Raw genomic sequence first — 13,688 nt, forward strand, 5'->3', positions numbered from 1 at the left:
ATGTTGAATAAAATAACTTCAATAATTTCGAAAAACTTGATCTCGAAATGAAGTGTAAAATGAATATTTTCTTCGAAAAATGTTGCAGCTCATATGAGACCTTGAAAAGTTACTACTGAATTTCGTAAAAAACAAAACATTTTTAGGAAAAAAAATTGAAGAAGCAAAAATCAGTTAGTTACTTTCATTCTTCTAGAAAAATGTTAGGTTGTGTGAAGAAAATATCCATGAAAAAGTTCTTAACAATCACACTTTCTACTTCCTACATCATCAGAAAAGAGACCTAGTTTCTGCAGAAATCGTGAGAATTGTTTTTCCCATAATTCATCTTATTCCATCTCCTGTACCTGAGCCCACTGTTTCCTTTCCCCTATTATTTTCAGGATGGTGATAATTTCGTTTCAGAAAACTCTTTTGCATTGGCCTTCAAGGGCTCTGTAGTGATCATCGTCAGCAAGAAAATCGTTTTTGCGCAGAATCAGCATGAGCGCGAAGCTTTGATGTGGAAATATTTCAAACGCGCTCCGCGAATATTTCGGTATTTCTCCATTCTGCGTATCGCATCGGACTGATACGAACTCCTATTGTTCACTTCGAGCGCAAAAAGACGCGGAAAAATTCGTGACATTCGAAAATACGAACATTTCGATCAGATTTTATCGATACGGTACAGTGGATACGGTTTTTTCCGGAAATACTCCGGAAACTATCCCTTCTGACTGAATTTTTGTGACCGTTTGGACTTTTTCAATTAGTTGTTACAGACGACTCCTCTAATTCAAACCTATTGGTGAGTTTGAAAATACATTCTCTAACTTAAAAGTCAAACCTGAATGACATAAATGAATACACAGAATAAGCTGAAGAATATTTGAGCATATAGTTTGGGTGAAGCAGGATGAAAATACTTATTATCGACTCATAGAATAATCGGTTTGGAAGAACTGAATGACACCAGAAACTGGTTCCGATTTTTGTGAAAAATCATGATATCATCATTGATGTTGAACATAAATTTATTCATATTACGTATAGTGCGAAATCTAAAACTGTGAGAAAATCGAGAGTTGGGAAATAGACTAACATATTTCAATTTCCAAGTCAACAATCTTCGTACTGAAACTTTCCCAGAATTAAACTAATGAAAAAATGTTCGTGAAAAATTATTGTTTGGACGAAACCCTTTTTCCATTTTTTGTTTTTCAGCAGACTCGTTTCAGTTTCTGTAAGAATGTCTGTTATACCGGGTTGATTCTCTACGGTGGCTCACTTTTTTTATTTTGGAGATAGAAAACTAAATTTGTTTGACATATCTACTTGCTTTGCCGTACTTCCGGTTTGACCGAAAATGACCCCAACTTTGGATTTTTAACCCATTGAGGACGGAATTAATTTATTTTAGAATTTTGCAAAAGTATATTTCCGAATTGTATTTTCAGAACAAAACAAACAGATTTGCCCAAAAAATATAGTGAAATTTTTCTTACTTTCTTCAAAAATTAGTGTTGCCATATGGCAACGCGAGTAACTTACACTGCTATGTTTCATAAAAAAAATATTTTCATTGATTTAAAAAAAAACTACCCAACCAGCAAAGTTTTTTATAATTCCATGGTGTTGCAACAGTTTTATTTTATTAGTATTTTATAATTACTTCCAAAATGCTAATTGATTATATCAAATGATCCGAGAACACAATCAGTTGTAGGCAATAAAAGTGTTTCATAAATTTATCATAGAAACGTTTATGAAATAAAATTAAAAAACCATTATAAAATAGTCAGGAAATCATCACAGAAACGTTTATTCAACTAACTTATAAAACTTATTTTCCTATAAAAGTAAATTGTTATGTAGTAGTTTTATAACACTTTTCTATGAGATTTATATGATAGTTATAAAACTATTTCAAGCTAATTTTATAACTGTTTCCTGTAGCTTTAATGAAACTATTTTATTAGAATGCTTTCAGACACTATTTTATTTTCATCACTATATTGTCACTTCAATGATAATTTCCCAACTATTTTATAGTATGGTATATTTACTACAATTCAAAAACAAAAATATAACTGTTATAAAATCGAATTGCTTTTGCTAATATATATTTGCTGTCACCAAGAATAAAATGCAGCATTTAAGAGCAACCAGCTGACATTGATTTCTAATCACAGCTTTGAAAAATTCTACACAATTTTAGTTGTGTTTAGTAAGAATTTTTTTTTCAGTTATCCAAGTGGGACACCATCGATATCGTGATGGAAATTAGTTCTTTAGCAACTTTTAAATATTTAATTTCCATTGAATATAGGTACCCCATAAGTAAGTTCGATATTTTTATGGCATTGGGTTTAGATTCAGTTCGAGGTGCTTCAAATAGACGAAGTAATGACTGGGTCACAAAAAAAACTTTCTGGAAGTTTTTTGAGTCGCCCTGTATATTGGAAATACTAAACAAACACTATCACACCTAACCTAGTGCTCAAATTTTTTTCTTGCGAAAAACAGAAACGGAAATCCTTTATTCATACAAGCACTTTTGTAGGAACATATAGCTTTAAAAGTAGTCCGAATTTGCCGCAATACCATCACTCCCAGAACTACGTGTTTCTTAACAGTTTTATACGGGTAACATAGAAGCTGAAATACGTTGAAATGCTTGCTACTAATACCAAATTATTTTATAGGACGACGCCATTTTAAATGATAGCAATCCGGAATATTGAAATTAAATGAGTTGAAAATATGATATACCGCACATTTAATAATATTTACAGCTGAAAGGTACATAGATATTATGACATTATATTATTTAGAACAAAGTGAGTTAAATTTGCGACTAAAAAACGACAGATACGTCGACAGAGTGAATTTTTGTATAATTAATAATTTTACCGAAAACATTTATAAATGAGTGACGCGCGTAGAATTTGCTAATAATAGGCTATATATTTGTCAATAAAATTTCATTTCCAGTGAAAATGTCAATCTTCGAAACACAAACAATGTCTTTAACAGTTTTATGAGTGCAAAAGTGGAATCTTAAAATGGCTTCAAACTTTCTATTTGTTAGTTTTCAGTTGGTGACATATCTATTATATTTTCCTAGTTTCCAATACAAAATTACTTCTTGCGCCTTTTTATTTTATTGTTATCGTTTTCGGCTGTATTACATTTCATAACGCTTACTTGAAACTACTAAAAAGTCTTATAAAATTTTCATCTGATTATTTTATGAGTATCGCCTAAATATGTTGCAAAAGTGCAGTGAGAGAAGTATTTACAAAACTGATTTTTAGGAGTGTTGGAAAAATTTTATAGTAACTGCCAAAATGTTTATAAAACTATTTTATAGTGTTTGTAAAAGGCCTTACAAAATATTGATAAAGACTATAATGTTTTATAAACGGTGCCAATTTCCTATTTATAGCAGTTTTATAAACACATTGAAAACATTTCTGGGAGAAATGCAGTTTTATAATTTGTTTGTCCGAAACATTTCCGCAACTATTATAAAATACGAAATTGGTAGTTGGATACATTCGTGTATGGTATTCAACATTGCATGACAAACAAACTCCTACATTACATTTGATGCATTTCGTGTGCATAATTGATGTGCAATTGTCGCCATTGCATTTAATTTTTTTTTCTACTGGTGTGACCAGGTGCCCTATATTATCATATCGCACATCATCATCAACACGGCTGTACGATCTGCATGATTTACTTGCAGATGGTCTACCTTTTCCTTTCGGTGGATTCTTGTACTTGTTGAGGTATGTTTTGACAATTTCTTGACGAACGTGTAGTTGAGTTACTTTGTTGCCAGACTGTATAGAACCCAGGCATTTTGAATTGCGGCATTAAGTAGCCATGTCAAAAGACACCACCACCATTTTTTCCACGTAGACTTATCCTCCAGCGTGCAATATTTTCATCCATCAGATCCGTGCATTATATTTGGAATAGATGCATTATATTTGGAAATCAAGTTCGGTCTTGTTACTTAAACAATTTTTTTCTCCTTCGCTGAATATCGTTTCACACTATCAAGTGGGGCTAACCTATATTTGGTCGAAGCTGCTGAAACTACATAATTGTCAGTCCAACGCGTTAGTAAAATTCCGTTAGTTCTATCCAAACAAGAATCGAAGTCACCACGTTCTTTCTTAATCATATCCTTTTTGGATACTAACGGGCAATTCAACTTGATGGGTTGAATGGGACATCCTATATATTTTTACTTATTTCGATCGAGAATGAAATTCTGAGTCCAACAATACTTCACTTGTCAATATTTGACAAATAAAATCATTTTTATCTTGTAAATCGTGTAAATCGCTTCATTCTTGATCAAGTAACATGGGGAAAACTACGACATGAATTTTTCCAGTCACCTTGATTTTTTTCAAATAGAAAGGGGGTGGCTCGTCGCATTTTTGTGTAGGATCATTTTCTTACGAATTACTTGATGCCACATACTTTCACAATATTTTCTCAATTTTTCTGAATGATTGCAAGAAAGTCGCAAATTAGTACATTAAGCTTATGAATTTTCAAAATGGCCACCTCCTTGATCACGGCAAAATTCAACTCTTTCAATTGTTGCGCGCATCACATTTAGTCTAAGAGCCAGTGAGCGGCTACCTGCATGTATTTGACCAGACTTAGGTTTTTGTACATTGAGGCCCCTATACCTACCGTACATGATATGGGACCTCACTAAGCCCAAAGTGGTGGACGCGGTGAGTGCGCAGGTAGGACAGGTATCAATTTTTTAGTAATTTTAAATGCATTTGACGACGTTTGCCGTTTTGATATTTTGAAATATATCATTATTGTGAACGGAAAATAATAATGGCTGAACATTACCTCGCGTTCAACATTGTGGCAGACATATTTGAAAATGTTAAAAATAAATGTTTTTTAAAGTAATTGACAAGATCTGCCATTGATACATTTCACTTATTATAGTTTCAAAAACTTAGATTAATTAGAGCAGAAGTATTCAGTGCATACAAGCATCAGAAAAAAACAAAATCTGAGATACTACTCGGTCAGATGTCTATGTATTACGATAACTGTTTTACATCAAAATAATGTATTTATGATTTACTTAATTACTGTATTTATTGAAATTGAAATTTTTTATGTAGTTCATACAATATTTAAAAATTTTGACGATAAAAAAAGACGATAAAATACGGAAAAATTTTAAATATCAAGGTATATTAAGGTAACATACATATTTATAAGTATTCATTATTCTTCATTCATCATCTTCCGGGTAATGTTCATTGTTGTGTAAATCATCTTCATCATCAATTGAGTCAGATTCTGTAAAAATTAAACGTAAATTGCAAAATTTTAATAATTTATAAATAGATTTGAACATATTCGATAAAGAATTGATTTTTATCAACTTACCAGGAATATTGTCGAAAAAAACTCTGAAATCATTGGTGGTGTTGAATATTCACCTTTAATTAGTCGTTGACTAGTTAAATAATCAGGTAATTTTGTTTCAGTTATTCCACAAATTTCCTCTCTCAAAATAGCAGCAGCTGCTTGCAAGGTATCTTGGTCTTTTAGGTGCGCAAATAATGAGTCATCAATAGTTGAAACGCCTTAGGAGCAACAACTTTTTTTTGTTTGACATCAAAATTTGAATGTTTTCATTAAATTTCTTGTGAATTTTTTCTTATAAATAATGCGCGGCAAATATTGATGCTGCATCGGAGCCTTCACTCAATTCTTTAAACATATCGAGATACTCTTTATGCAAATATGACAAAAAATAACAACGTCCCCGTTTTATGACACTCTCCTCAATTGAATTAAAAATTTCTCTATAAACGATTTCATGTGTCTCTGAGAGATATGCCATGAAGTACGGAAAGGACTTTTCACCAGTGACCGTTTGTGATTTCTAAAATTTTGTCGACAAACATCATGATAGTATACTTCATCAGAGGCAACACTTTGTATTTTTATCAAAGTTTCATTGTGAATTTCAGAATCTGGTTCCAACTTTGATAAGATATTTATTTGAAATTGATTTTTTTTAAGTACGTAATGGCTCATTCTTAGACTTATATTGTTCTCTTTTATCACAAAAAGAGCACAAATTCAGGTTTGCTGAAGCCACAGTTTCAGGATTCTGAACAGTTAATGGTGCTGCTGAATCTTCCAATTGTATTTCCTCGAACGGCTGATCTACTGCGACGTCAATATTTTTTTCTACAACTTCATCTATCTCAGGAACGTTCACGTCATTCAAAACGGAATTCTATACTATTGCATCATCAATTATTGAACTATTAACTGATGTTGATGGTTGTTCAGTCGCAGACGACGACGTACTTTGTAATGAAACTTTTTTGCTGGCATCGGCCAAAAAAATTTTTTTTCAAAGCTGTAAACGTCTCATAACAACTACTATGATAGCCGGCATCAAAAATATCTTCCGGTAAAATTACATCGTTGTACTTTAATTTATGAAGTTTTCGTAACCTCAAAATATTTCGACATTTTACCATAGTCTCTTCCGAAAATATTAATAATTTTTCAGTTTTTGATGTGTCACAAAAAACACAGTGCACTTTATCTATTTCACTCGACATAATGTCAAAAATATTCAACAATTAATAATCCAATGAACAAAATAAAATAAAGCAACACTATCAATTTTTTTAAATTCACGCAACACGAGGCATCTATTAGATTTGGGATTATAAAAGAGCCCTCTTAAAATCTTATATTATTCAAATGGCGGTAGTAAATATCAGAAAAAATATAGGCTGGAATGAGTACAATAATAATACTTTAGAGTGATTAAGTAAATCATAAATACATTATTTTGATGTAAAACAGTTATCGTAATACATAGACATCTGGCCGAGTAGTATCTCAGATTTTGGTATTTGCTGAATACGCACTGAATACTTCTGCCCTAATTATTATAAGTTTATGAAACTATAATGAGTGAAATGTATCAATAGCAGATCTCGTCAATTACTTTAAAAAACATTTATTTTTAACATTTTCAAATATGTCTGCCACAATGTTGAACGCGAGGTAATGTTCAGCCATTATTATTTTCCGTTCACAAAAATAATATGTTTCAAAATATCAAATCGGCAAACGTCGTCAAATGCATTTAAAATTACTAAAATATTGATACCTGTCCTACCTGCGCACTCACCGCGTCCACCACTTTGGGCTTAGTGAGGTCCCATATCATGTACGGTAGGTAATAGGGACCTCAATGTACAAAAACCTAAGCCTGGTCAAATACATACAGGTAGCCGCTAACTGGCTCTTAGACTAATTGAATAGCTGTTCCTCAGTGATGTTCTGAAATGCCACCCTCACTTTATGCTCTAGTTCTTCACGAGTAGCTGATGTTGTATTGTAAACCTGATTTTCAATTGTTCCCCAGAGAAAAAATCTAGCGGAGTAAGATCTGGTGATCTAGAATATGAAAAAGAAATAAATTTTTGTAAAAATATGACTACTCAAAAATGTACCTCGTAGGCCACTGTAAGTGCCAATCCACTTTTCTGAGAAGGTGTCATTCAGATGTTCTCTTACGACTTGAGAATTGTGTGGTGACGCTCCATCTTGTTGAAAATAGAAATCAACTTGGTTATTCAGTGACCAATCTTCAATGAAATCATTAATTTGATTTCTACACTGGTAAAAAAATTTCCACCGGTACCGGTGGCAATTTAATTACCGCCCATATTAGCGAGAAATTACTTTCGTGTGTGATCTTACATTCCATGCGGAATATCATTTTGTAATTCTACCCCGAAGACAAGTGTGGAATTTTTCAGTGTAATTTTTCATTTTGAGTGTACTTTTGTGTTGAAATAAAACTTTATAGGGTAAATTTGCGATATAAATTTATATCGAGATATTACACTCTTGACAGAATTTTACAGTAGAATTTTACACTCTTATATAATTTCACAGTGGAATTCTATACTCTGATAAAATTTTACGGTGTAATTTTTCATTTTATTACCTTGGGATATTCCGTTGTAAGAAGGTCCGAATTCAGAGTAGTTTTGAAGATAATGATACCTCAATCGGATGTTGATTCTTGACTCTTAAGTGGCCATTTTTCCTCATAATTTAGATAACTGAATGCACAAGACATATTACACATTGATATATTAAAAAAATATGTATTTACAAAATTAGTTCATATTCATTCTTGGAATGAAATTCTACAAAACATTTTTTTTTCATTTTCAAAAAAGTCAAATAACAGTACAAAATAAAAAAAAACCATTCTTCAAATTAACACATTTTCTTTCTTGCTCATGGTGGTATTATTCGGAAAGAGAAATGAAAGTAATATTCCTTTTTCTATTTTCCTCAATTCCTGTTATTATCCTAAAAGAGAAATGAAATATCATCAAATGAATAGGTTTAGAAATCTAAAAACACAGTAAGTTGACGAACACACATTCCTAGAGAAAAACTACACTACTAGTTTTACTTCAATATTAATATTTCTCAAAAATTTTTGATACATATTCAACCGTTTAAATAAAAAACTAGATTTTTCCAAATGTTTTCCAACATTTTCTGAAATACAGCAAATATAGCTATAATGATATGGTATGAAGTGGTGATGAAGTGTTTTGTTCACCTCTTAAACAGAAACAAAAAGGTCCTAAAGTGTTTCTCGATTCCTTCAATTTTGAGTTCCAACTTGCCTCCCATCGCAAAAATGTTTTCAAGTTCAATAATAAGAATCACAAATCCTCAAATTCATCCAAAATTATGAGAGATACGAATAAAACGTTCATATATTTTTTAGGTGAATAAAATTACGATTTAACATTGTCCGATATTTGCAACCACCAATACGAAACTTTATTCCTCATCGAAATTCATTTTTAAAATGGATCGTGCATACGGCGTCACTGATGAGTCACGCCACTGCTATCGAGTATATCTCTTTTTCTCTTTTTCTCAATACCATTCAGAAATTATCAAAAACATTTTCAAATATATGTTCTGTAATTATTTGAAAATCAGTTAAAATATGTTTTACTATTCCATATAGTATGAAATAATTCGCGATGTGAGGTTAGGATATACTTGTAATAAAAAAAACACTCTATAATGCATAACGAGAAAACTCAATGAATTCATCTGTTTATTGGACTAGTTATTGAAATTTTACAAGAAATGTACTCACCTTCTTTACTTATTTTCACCAACAACAAATATTCTAATGCACACGTCAGACAAACCGATGCGCTTCTGTAGACAAGAATGAACAATACAATAATCGCTCACAAATACAAGCGTAATTTTACATTCGATAAAGAGATGGCGAAAATTTACATTTCACTAAGGGGGAATACCCATCGTCCAGTTAGTAATTCTCTTCACATGAAATAATACGTTATGATTTCACACATATATTAGATGAATATTTAATTCTCAATGAAAAGTACATTGCCTACTGAAATTACGTTCGGGGATGTGAATTATTCAATAGAGAGAGTATATTTTCAATAAAACAGAAGTAATTTTCTTCGTTCGAAATGAAAATTCCGAGGTAGATTTCAATCATTTTTCCCGGTTTAAGGAACTGTAAATATCTTTCCGCAGTCAGTTGTCCGTCGAAAATTCTTGGGTCCAAAAGTTTTCCTCCGATAATACCCATCCAGCAATTGAAACAAAATCGCTCTTTAAAATTTTCTTCTTGTATCAGATGTAAATTTGTTTGAGACCAGTACCTTTTATTATTCCTATTGAACATATCCAAGTTGGTGAATCGGGCTTCATCTGAATAAATAGTTTTAAATGGGAAACGTACTTCTTCTCTGTATTTAGTCATAACCAGTTGCAATAAGTCAATCTTCGGTTGTGATCCTTATCGTAAAGATGTTGGTGTAGTTGGTACTTGAATGATCGATAATTATATTTGTGAAGAATTCTCCAAACGGACGAATAGGTAACTCACACTCAGAAACAAATTGGCGAATTGACGCCGTACAATTCACTTCAACATAGGCCAACACGTCTACTTCTTTTTCTTCACTGACAATGAAGTTATTGGCATTTTCTTCTGCTTCATTTCACATTTTTCTTTCTAGTTTTGGAAAATAATGCCGAGTGAGATGGCGACGATTAGGGAACCTCTGAGCATAAATTCGAGCTGCATCAGTTGCATTCTTTTTTGTTTCTCCGTAAATTAGCAACATGTCAATTTTATCGTTTCTAGTGTAATTTGCCATATCCAATTATAAACTACACAACAAATCAATTTTCAAAAGTGACAGCATATTCATTAGCCTATTTGTTTAGGTACCTAGTCCTAGCAACAACTCCAATTGTTTGTTACGGATAACTAGAATAACAGGACGAATTATTTGTCATTATATAGGTATAATCGTTTCTTGCAATCATTTAGAAAAATAAAGAAAATGGAGTGAAAGTGTGTGGCATCAAATTATTCGTAAGAAAATAATCTTTCACAAAAAACCGACGAGCCAACCCCTTTCTATTTGAAAAAATCAAGTTAACTGAAAAAATTCACATTGGCGACTGTGAAATTATTCTTAAAATGGCTGTGCATTCATAAGCCTCAAAGTCGTAGTTTTCCCATGTTACTAGATCAAAAATGAAGCGATTTACACGATCCAGGGCATTTCAGACCAATAAGTGAAGTATTGTTGGATTTAGAATGTCATTCTTGATGGAAATTAGTAAAAATATATGGGATGTCCCATTCAAAAATCGAAAATTGGGGTCATTTCAAGTTACACCGGAAGTACAGCAGAGCAAGTAAATATGTCAAAAATGTAAATTAAACTATAACACATAACCCCCAAATTTCGTTTTTTATCTTCATTCAAGAAAATAACGTAAAGGGGTGAGCCACCTTAGAGAATCACCCGGTATACTACTCTGTTCAGAAAATGAGGTAAATTTCCATTTTTCTCATAGAAATCTACTCATCCATCAATTGCTTCTTTGTCCCGTTCAAAGTATTTTCCTTCGCATACACCTGTGATATTTTTTTTTCATCTTCGAAACCGTTCTGATATGCACTTTCTGGTGTGTCCATGAGCTCCCTCAGCGATTCGGTTTTTATTTCCTCAATCGTCGCAAAACGCCATCTTTTTATGGTACTCTTCAATCTTAGTAACAGGAAAAAGTCGCAGGGGGCAAATCTGTTGAAAACAGTGGCTGAGGCATGATTACTGTATTGTTTTCGACCAAAAAAATACGAACAAGCATGACGATCAACCTGATGCTTTGTTGATTTTTCACAATACCGGATGTTTTCTTTGCAAGCGGAGAGATGTATATAAATAAAAAATTCGAATTTCCAATTTTTACGAAGTTCATACTGGAATCGAACTACTGGTGTGAAATTGTTGAAATTAACTTCAAATCTTCAATATGGTTGATCGGATGTTCAACTTCTAGTTCTCATACAACTTTTTTAGAAGATTTCGAGGAAGTTTGCGAGAAGCTTGTGTCATCTAACAATCGTTTTATTCTGGTAGGTGATTTTAATTTCAACTTATTAGAAGAAAGTTTCTATACAAAAAAAATTAAGAATATTTTCACAACCTATGGTATAAATCAAACATCAACTGAGCCTACTAGAAAGACACTAGATACACAATTATTATTAGATTTGGTTGTGACTATAATAACGATAATATAGTTTCAAATGTCCATTTAACCCTAAAAACTACTAACAACTCAATCATTTCTATTAATTTTCTCGTTAGTCAATTTAACATAGAAAACTCAAACAGAAATCTTTGTGATAATAATTTGAGTATGATTAAGAAGAAGAAGATTGAGTAAGATTAAGAAGTATGAAGAAGAAGAATGAAGCTCATTTCTTGTAATTGGTCTTTAAACTCTATAGATGTTAATTTACTTTATGAAGAATTTCTGGAAAAATTTTCAAATATTGTTAATAGTATCCTCCCATACAAATAAATAAGTTTAAAAACAATATTCCTTGGTTTGACAATGAAGTTTTCATCAGAATTGAGAAACGGGATGCAGCCTATAAATAATTTGTGACTACGGTAGAAGATGGAAATTCAAAAATAACCAGATGGGAAAATTTTAAAAAATTAAGAAACAATGTGGTTAACTCATTGAAAATAAAGAAAGTTCAGTATTATCATAACAAAATAGACAGATACAAGAATAATTCTCATTTGATGTAAAAAACCTTAAAAACCATTGTTAATAGTAATGATCGTCCATTTCCGAATATAATCCAATTTGAAGATGAAGGGGTAGTAAGTTCTAAACAAGGTGAACCTGACATGACCAAAACTTCCAACCTATACTTTGTACACAGCATCCAACACATAGTCCAAGGCATTGAGAATTCCGAACCGTGGATCAATTTGGATAATAATTTATATTTGCCCTTCAGTACCTTCAGATTGATTGCCTTAAGAGATTTGAATGATATAATTGGGTTATTACATAATAAATGTAGTATTCATGAAATTTCGAATTCTAAAATGTTGAAGTAAGTATTTGAAACAGCTGGTCATGCAATCCTCAATTTGATCAATACATCGCTCCAAAATGGTCAACTGCCCGAATTATTTAAAATAAGTACCATTATACCCATACCTAAAGTTACAAACACTATAAAAGCAAGTGAATTTAGACCTATTAATACCTTACCGCCGATAGAGAAGGTTTCAGAAATAGCAGTATATAATCAATTATTAGAGTTTATTGACATAAATCAAATCATGTTTATCAATCAATCTGGTTTTCGAAAAAACATGCTTGTGAAACATCACTACATTTATCACTAACTGAATTAACTAATGAAACAGATGAAGGTAAATATGTTGTAGGTGTCTTTTTAGATTTCAAAAGGGCCTTTGAATCGATTGATAGAAGTATTTTGCTTCAGAAGCTGAGAAAATATGGGATTCAGTGGATGGTTTATGAATGGATAAGTAATTATTTATCAAATAGGAAACAGAGAGTACGTGTGAACGATTATTTTTCATCATATATAACAAATTACACAGGAGTACCACAAGGGAGTGTGCTTGGTCCCCTATTATTCATTCTGTATCTGAATAATATACAATTATTTACAGATTGTGAGTTCATCAACTTATTTGCAGATGATACCTTATTCGCCTGTACAGGAGTAAATTTAGAAGAAACTGTTGGCAGAATGAATAATGTTCTAGAGGAAGTAGAAACATTTCTGAAAACCAATAAAATGAAACTTGACGTTAAAAAAACAATGATAATGAAAGCAATGAAAAAGCAATGATAATCACTACTAAATTCAAATATAATCAAATAAATACAAACCAGATAAATATAAAAATTGAAGATGAACGTATAGAAATAGTAACATGAGTGAAGTATTTGGGATTTCAACTTAATAATTGCTTATCATTTGACGACCACTTCAAATATATTGAAAAAAAATTATATTTTTTCTCAAGAATCGCCAATAACTTATCAACAAATATAAAAACTATGGTATATAAATCAATAATCCAACCCCATTTTGACTACTGTGCATCTTTTTTATTCTTTTTCAATTTGAACGAAGTGTAACAAATACTAAAACTACAAAATCGAGAAATGAGAATGATTTTGAAATGTAATAGGTATACACCAATTTCTACCATGCT

At 31.7% G+C, this 13,688-nt stretch overlaps 1 protein-coding gene across 1 annotated transcript in view; it reads left to right on the top strand.

Annotated features, from left to right (window-relative positions):
- Window positions 1-520: 520 nt before the first annotated feature.
- LOC111512836 (orexin/Hypocretin receptor type 1) overlaps window positions 521-13,688 on the top strand; it is a 409,012-nt gene continuing 395,844 nt past the window's right edge. The window contains exon 1 of the mRNA XM_074178302.1: window positions 521-790. The gene's annotated coding sequence lies outside the window, so the exon portion shown is untranslated. The remainder of the gene's footprint in view (window positions 791-13,688) is intronic.

The sequence above is a fragment of the Leptinotarsa decemlineata genome, unplaced genomic scaffold (assembly GCF_025532065.1).
Source record: "Leptinotarsa decemlineata unplaced genomic scaffold, Ldec_3_MD MMD2_tig00003736_RagTag_RagTag, whole genome shotgun sequence".
Classification (NCBI taxonomy): domain Eukaryota; kingdom Metazoa; phylum Arthropoda; class Insecta; order Coleoptera; family Chrysomelidae; genus Leptinotarsa; species Leptinotarsa decemlineata.